The sequence below is a fragment of the Myotis lucifugus genome, unplaced genomic scaffold (genome assembly GCF_000147115.1).
Source record: "Myotis lucifugus unplaced genomic scaffold, Myoluc2.0 scaffold_386, whole genome shotgun sequence".
NCBI classification, from domain to species: Eukaryota; Metazoa; Chordata; class Mammalia; order Chiroptera; family Vespertilionidae; genus Myotis; species Myotis lucifugus.
In genome coordinates, this window is record NW_005871434.1 from 69,275 (window position 1) to 76,575 (window position 7,301).

The following is a 7,301-nucleotide window of genomic DNA, read 5'->3' on the forward strand; positions in this document are numbered from 1 at the left end:
CCCTCAGGCAACTCACAAAGGGGGGGGGGGACTTCTTCTTTTTTTTTTGGAGTCTTTTTCCTCAGCCCTCCTAAACCTTCCTTGGTCACACAAGTTAGGAACGACCCTCCTTGCGGCCAAGGGGGAGAGTAGAACCCCTTTACCCAAAGTGTTCATGTGGGATCCAGATGGCCGTGCTCCAGAAGTGGGAAGATGGGGAGGATGATTACACCGGAGAAGGGGTTCTCAGCCTTGGCATTACTGACATTTTGGGTCTGATCATTCTTGGTTTTGGCTGTCCTGTGCATTGTAGAATGTTGAATAGCATTCCTGGCCTCTACCCACTAGATGCGGACACCCCCCCTTGTGAATATAAAAAATGTCTCACATTGCCAAAAATCTGTCTGTCTGTCTCTCTGTCTCTGTCTCTCTGTCTCTCTCTCTCTCTCTCTCACACACACACACACACTCACTCACGTGTGAGAGCTGCCACTGGACTAAATAATCTTACACTAAAGGTTCCTCCAGCCCTATCTCTGACACCTTGAGATCTAAGGCCCCAAAGACCTTCAACAAACTCATCTGGGGGGGGGGGCTTAGATTTTCTTATATGTAAACTAGGATTGACAGCAATATTGCTGTGCAGATTTAAGAGTGTGGGAAGCCCCTAGCATTGTGCATGGCCTGTGAATGGCCAGCACTGAATAATTGATGTTATAAAGTGTCAACAGTTTTTGAGGATTTATTTTATGCTTGACACTTAACAGACATTTATCTCTAGCCCTTGAGGTAGGTACTGTTGCAGTGTTCATTTTATTTTATTTATTTGTTTCATTATTATATTTTTAGTCCTCACCCAAGGATATTTTTCCATTTATTTTTAGAGAGAGTGGAAGAGAGAGGCAAAGACAGAGAGAAATGTCTACGTGAGAGAAACACACTGATTGGTTGCCTCCTGAACATGCCCCCAACCAGGGCCCAGGCAGGAGAGGAGCCTGCAACCAAGGTACATGCCCTTGACTGGAATAGAATCCGGGACCCTTTGATCCGCAGGCCGATGTTCTATCCACTGAGCCAAACTGGCTAGGGCTACAGTGTTAATTTTAGGGACAAAGAAACTGAGGCTTCGATGGGTCACTTGTTATGACCAGCATCACACCATAAAGTGGCTGAAGCAGGATTTGAACTCAGACCCTCTTACTCAGAGTCCTTATTGCTCTTAACCACAGGGTTCTACTGCTCTTATCATTACAAAAGTCCAGGAGACCCCTGAGGAATTCCGTTCAGTTGCCATTGAGCATCTCTGTGTGCAAAGCCCTATGCTGAGATCTATTATAAAACTCTGCAACTTCAAGATCCTGAAATATATGAACATCTCAAAATGTGGACATAAATGTTTATGTTGAAACACTGGTTTTGAGGGGGCAGAATTATGAAAATAGCATCTTCCTAATGCTTGCTTTGTTGCTTCCCTTAATCCCTGCCTCCCATTTTGTTTGTTTATTTGTTAATCCTCACCCAAGTTTATTTTTTCCATTGATTTTTAGAGAGTGGAAGGAGGGAGAGAGAAAAACAGAGAAACATCGATGTGAAAGAGACACACTGATTAGTTGCCTCCAGCACCTGTCCCAACTGGGGCGAGGGATGCAACCCAGGTACATGCCCTTGATTGGGAATCAAATCTGAGACCCTTTGGCACGCAGATTGATGCTCTAACCACTGAGCCATGCCGGCCAGGGCTGCCTCCCATTTTTTATCCTTTTTCCTCACTCTAGCAAGAGTTGTCATAAACAGCCCTAGTCGGTATGGCTCAGTGGATAGAGCATCAGCCTATGGACCAAAGAGTCTCCAGTTCAATTCTGGTCAAGGGCATATACCTCAGTTTTAGGCTCCTCCCCAGCCCAGGCCCTGGTCAGGGCTCATGCAGGAGACAGCCAATCATTGTGTTTCTCTCTGTCTTTCCCTTTCCCACTCTCTCTAAAAATCAATGGAAAAATATCCTTGGGTGAGGATTTAAAAAAAAAAAGTTGTCGTAAACACAGATCTGATCATGTCACTCCTGATTTAAAGTCTTTGGGCAGATAAAAAACAAAAAACAAATTAATTTTTTAAACCTCTTTAGGTGGCTTAAAAGCTAAAGTTTGGGATTCCAGATCTTGCATATTCTAACCCTTCCTTTGTGATTTCACCTGCACAAACTCCAACCCTCTCTCTGCCTGTTGCCCCCACTGCCTGGAATGCTGTTCTCCTCTTGCTGTGTGGCCCAGACCAGAGCTCATTCACCACTTGAAGCCTCTGACTGACTGCCAGAATCAACTGTTCCTAGTTTGTGTCCTCCCTATCCATTCAATATATTGAATCAAATTACCAGTAAATGGTGAATGGTGAGAGGTGCAGTTGCTGTCTTCTCCCCTAGGTGGCAATATGAAGCAGCCAGGCCGACCTCTGGCTTTGGGTCAGGGAAAGATGGGAGGAAGCCAGCCTAGGAAGGGAATTGAGTCTTGCTTCCCTCCTTTAACCAACTCTCCCTGCTGTGTCCCCCTGAGCAAGGCTCTGGGGAAGCAGTGGTGGTTATATCCTGTGCGTAGATCGTTTTGGCCCACTCTGGTTAGTGCATTGATGATTGTAAATGGTTGCTGTGAAAGCACCAAAAAGGACACTGTAACCAATGACAGAGTGTTTCCTGAAGGAGGTAAATTTGTGCTGGGGAGGAATTATACAGGTAAAGATCCTGGGGAAGGTCTTTGCAGGATGCAGGAACAGTATTGGCAAGGGTACAGAGGTGGAAACATTTAGGTTTGTTCAGGGAACCACATGGGGTCTGGTACCTCAGGGGCTAGAAAGGTGAAGTGAGTAGTGGCCAAAGAACTCACGTGGCTGGTGTGCAGAGGGTTTGGGTGTTGTCCTGTAGCCGCCAGGGTGGCTATTAGGCAGTTTTAGTCTACAAAGTGAGGGAGTCAGATCTGTACAGAGGAGGAAGAGTTGGAGGGGGATAATGCTGAAGGTCAGCAAACCAGTGAGAAAGTGATTGCTTTCCCTTCAATAAGGAAAATTGGGAATATGACCCTGGAATGTAGTAATATGACCCTGGAATGTAGCAATAGGGAAAAAAGAGGGCGTGGATTTGAGATGTGATTAGGAGCTAAAAGATACAGCACTCAGTGGGTATTTAGATGTGGGACATGAGCAAGAGATGAATGATTCCGGGTCTCTGCCTGAGTGACCGGTAGATGAACAGAGGAAAAGAGAGAAAGTGGGAGTAGCTGTTTAGAATGTGGGCATCAAAGGGAAAGCAAATCACTCAGGTAGAATGCGTGTGCATGGGTACACAGACAGTGAAACAAAGGTGGCAGAAAGCAGTCTCCTTGTTCCTAGGTGTTGGGGGGATTCACTTATATGATCATTGTCCATCCCCACTCAACCTAGAGAGCCTCCATGTACTGGTATATTGGCCAAGTTCATGATCACACTTTTATAGCCTGAAAACATGAAGCATAACTGTCCAATGTCACAGGGAATGGGGAGAAGTGGAAGAATTTGCCTCCTCAAGAAACTTAGAACCTGCCCTACCCAGTTTGGCTCAGTGGATAGAGCATCAGCCTGTGGACTGAAGGGTCCAGGTTCAATTCCAGTCAAGGGCACATGCCCAGGTTGTGGGCTTGATCCCCAGAAGGGAGTGTGCAGGAGGCAGCCGATCAATAATTCTCTCTCATCGATGTTCCTGTCTCTCCTTCTCCCTCACTCTGTGAAATAAAAATATATTTAAAAAAACACACAAAAAAAACAACAACAACTTAACAACCTGAGCTAGGGAAAGTAGAGTGTGTGAAATTCAACAACGAAAAGTTGAAGCAGCAGGTCATGACAGTATTGAGAAAGTGTGGAAAGAAATGATTGCCCGTTTTTTGGTTTTAGGTTTTGATGAAAGCATTGGTGTCCAAACTGTGTCTTGTGATTAGAGAGGTGTTGGCAGGAGTTTCCAAGTGCAGCCAGAGGACTGAGTGAATAAGAAAGGAGAGTACAAGGAGGTTCAGAAGCCCAAGTGGACTGGTTTGGGCAGGCAGAGGTTCAGAAGGTGAGCTTGGAGATAAATCTGGAAAAGCATGCCAAGGTCTGGTGATAGAGGCACAGTCGAGGTGATCTTGGAATATTGCTTTTCTAGGGAAGAGATAAGGATGGATTGACTGGTCAAGAGGCTTTTGCAGTACTGAGGTGGCCTGGTAATGGCCTGAACTTGAAGGTTAGTGTTGCACCTGATCTGCTTATGTCCCAGGCATCTCAGCCTGGCAGATAAAGATTTGCCGTGACTTAGCTGGAGCCACCCCAGCCAGGCGACTTTCCCCTCTATGAGCTGTGGGAAGGGGAGAGTAAGAAAACATGTACTGTGTCCACTTGAGCCTTTATCTCGCATACCAGTTTTAATTGGGTCAGGAGATACATTCAGGGTTTTTGGGTTTTTTTTTCCTTTTCTGGCACCAGAGTATTTCCTGGGGGACCTTATATTCCTAAGACTTTTACCCTGAAGAACTCCGAATTTTACATCAGGAATAATTGATTCCAGGTCTCTACATGATATATGAAGTATCAAGCTTGAGCCTGCAGATATATTTGATTGTTCTAGTTTTCTTCTTAAGTAGCTTAGAAGGTCTGCTCTGTAACCATAAAATGAGGCAGATTCTAAGGGGTACCCAGCAGAAACCAGTCTTGCTGCTTTATGTATGTATCACCTATGTATATTTTGATGTCATTTCTATACATATCTCTCCCTTATACATGCAGTAGGTATACTACTGATGTGAACAACATTGCTGAAGTCACACAGACAACCAAGACTGTTTAAAATATTGAATGGGGCTGAAAACCCTCAGATCATCTCAAGAGGACATCTTCTGGATACATTCAGTTTATGGAAATGTTTTTAAATCAGCAGAAGTCATTTTGATAAACTCAAAATCTATTTTTTGTTCCTTGCAATTGACTTTGATGCTGTGGGATAGGACGGTACTTATTGATAATCCTAAAAAAGATACTGAATGTGTTAACAAGCTGTCAGGACAATTGCCAACTGCCCTTCTTTAATATAAAAGAATGCACCAAATGTACATGATTCCTGGGTGAATTGAGACCCAGTGTCTGTCCCACCTCTGCTACTGTGTGTACCTGTGTGATGCACCTATAGTTTGCTAAGTACCCTGGGTTTGCTTGACGATCCTTAGGTGATAGTGATGTAGCCTGGCCCCCAAGACTTTCACCAGTGATATAAGTGAAAAACAATATAAGTCAGAGTGATTCATGCAGTGATAAAGGTTTACACCAGTGGTGTATGGGCACAGAACAAGAGCGACCTATTGTCCTGGGGGATTTTTTTAAAGATAAATGAGGAGATGATGGAGAGGTGTACAATCTGCAAAGGGAGCAGCTATGATAGAGACATGGGGCTATGAAGGTCTGTGATATCCTGGGCGAGAAGCTAATGAGGGAAGTAAGGACTGGAGCCGCAGGCCAGCCCCAAGATGAAGGGCCTTATGTTTCATCCTTGCTCTGTGACAAGCTTGAGACCTGACTCTGCCACTTAGTAACAGTGTGATGCCTGACCACAAGCAATGAAATCTCTGAGCCTCGGTGAGTGTTGACACCATGGAGGGGAAGGGCTAGCTTGGTGAGGCTGAACGTGCTGACTTGGAGGGGTCTCCAGGACATCTGCATGGAGAGACACACTAAGTGAGAAGAGACAGGGTCAAGTGAGCTGAGACAGCCAGAGATGGTCACAACTTGGAAGGCATTGATTGTCAGGTTGAAATGAAGGCCGGTTGTGGTTGGAGATTGTGGGGACAGAAGCTGGTTTGGAACAGGTTAGGGGAAGGGACCCAGAGAGCAGGATGGAGTGGCCACAAAGCACCAAGGAATTGTGCTCTTGGGATTTTAGTGTCTACCTTGTTGCCAGTTGACCAAGAACTGGGCCTGCTGGGAGCTGCTCAGTCCCAACTGGGCATCAGAAAGAGCTAGCATGCTGGGGAACAGGGCTGCAAAGCAGAGTGCACTTTTTTATTTATATTTATTTATATATTTATATATATTTATTTATTTATATTTTACTAAAACACACAATAATGGGGATTTACTTATTTATTTATATATATATACACACACACACACATATATATATATATATATATATTTTAATCGATTTCAGAGGGGAAGGGAGAGGGGAGCAAGATAGAAACATCCATGATGAGAGAGAATCATTGATTGGCTGCCTCCTGCATGCCCCCTACTGGGGATTGAACCTGCAACCCGGGCATGTGCCCTTGGCTGGAATCGAACCCAGGACCCTTCAGTCCACAGGCCAACTCTCTATCTACTAAGCCAAACCAAGCAGGGCAGAAGATGCACTTTTTAAACCTTGAAATTTTATTTTTAATTCACTCTCTTTGGTGTAGTTTTTTGAGTTTTGACAAATGTAGAGTCAAGTGACTACCACCATGATCAAGATATCAAAAAGTTCCGTCATCTTGCCCTGACTGGTTTGGCTCAGTGGATAGAGCGTCGGCCTGCGGACTGAAGGGTCCCAGGTTCAGTTCCGGTCAAGGGCATGTACCTTGGTTGCGGGCACAATCCCGGTGGGAGTATACAGGAGGCAGCTGATCGATGTGTCTCTCTCATCGATGTTTCTAACTCTCTATCCCTCTCCCTTCCTCTCTATAAAAAAATCAATAAAATATATTTAAAAGAAAAAGTTCCGTCATCCAAGAAACAAAAATACAGTTGACAATGAGGGGGTCAGGTGTGCCAACCACCTGTGCAATCAAATCCTCGTGTAACTAAAGTGGGTCCTACTTATACGTGGATTTCCAACTGTGGATCGAATATACTTATTCCTCAGTGTTCCCCCTGTGTAGTCAACTCTTCCTCTGCTTTCTGCCCCTGGCAACCACTGATCTAACACCCTGGTTTTGCCTTTTCCAGAATGAAATCATGTACGTGTCTCAAAATCGTTTTCCCACTCAGCAAAATGTTTTGGAGATACATACAAGTTGCATGAATTAGTAGCACCTTTTTATTGCTGAGCAGTATTCCATTGTGTGGTAGTTTATCCACTAACAGCTTGAAGGACATTTGGGTTCCAGTTTTTGGTGGTTATGAATAAAGCTGCTATAAACATTTGTGTATAGGTTTTTATATGAACGCTAGAGGCCCAGTACATAAATTTCATGCACGGGTGAGGTCCATCCAGCCCAGCCCAAATCGGGGCGGATCCAGAGCTGGGCCTGTCAAGAGGAGGAGATGGCGGGAGGTTGGCCAGTGGGCTCCGCTCCTGATGG

At 44.9% G+C, this 7,301-nt stretch overlaps 1 protein-coding gene across 1 annotated transcript in view; it reads left to right on the top strand.

Moving 5' to 3' along the window:
• ELAVL1 (ELAV like RNA binding protein 1) overlaps nucleotides 1-7,301 on the top strand; it is a 41,451-nt gene that overhangs the window by 871 nt on the left and 33,279 nt on the right. The window lies entirely within an intron of this gene.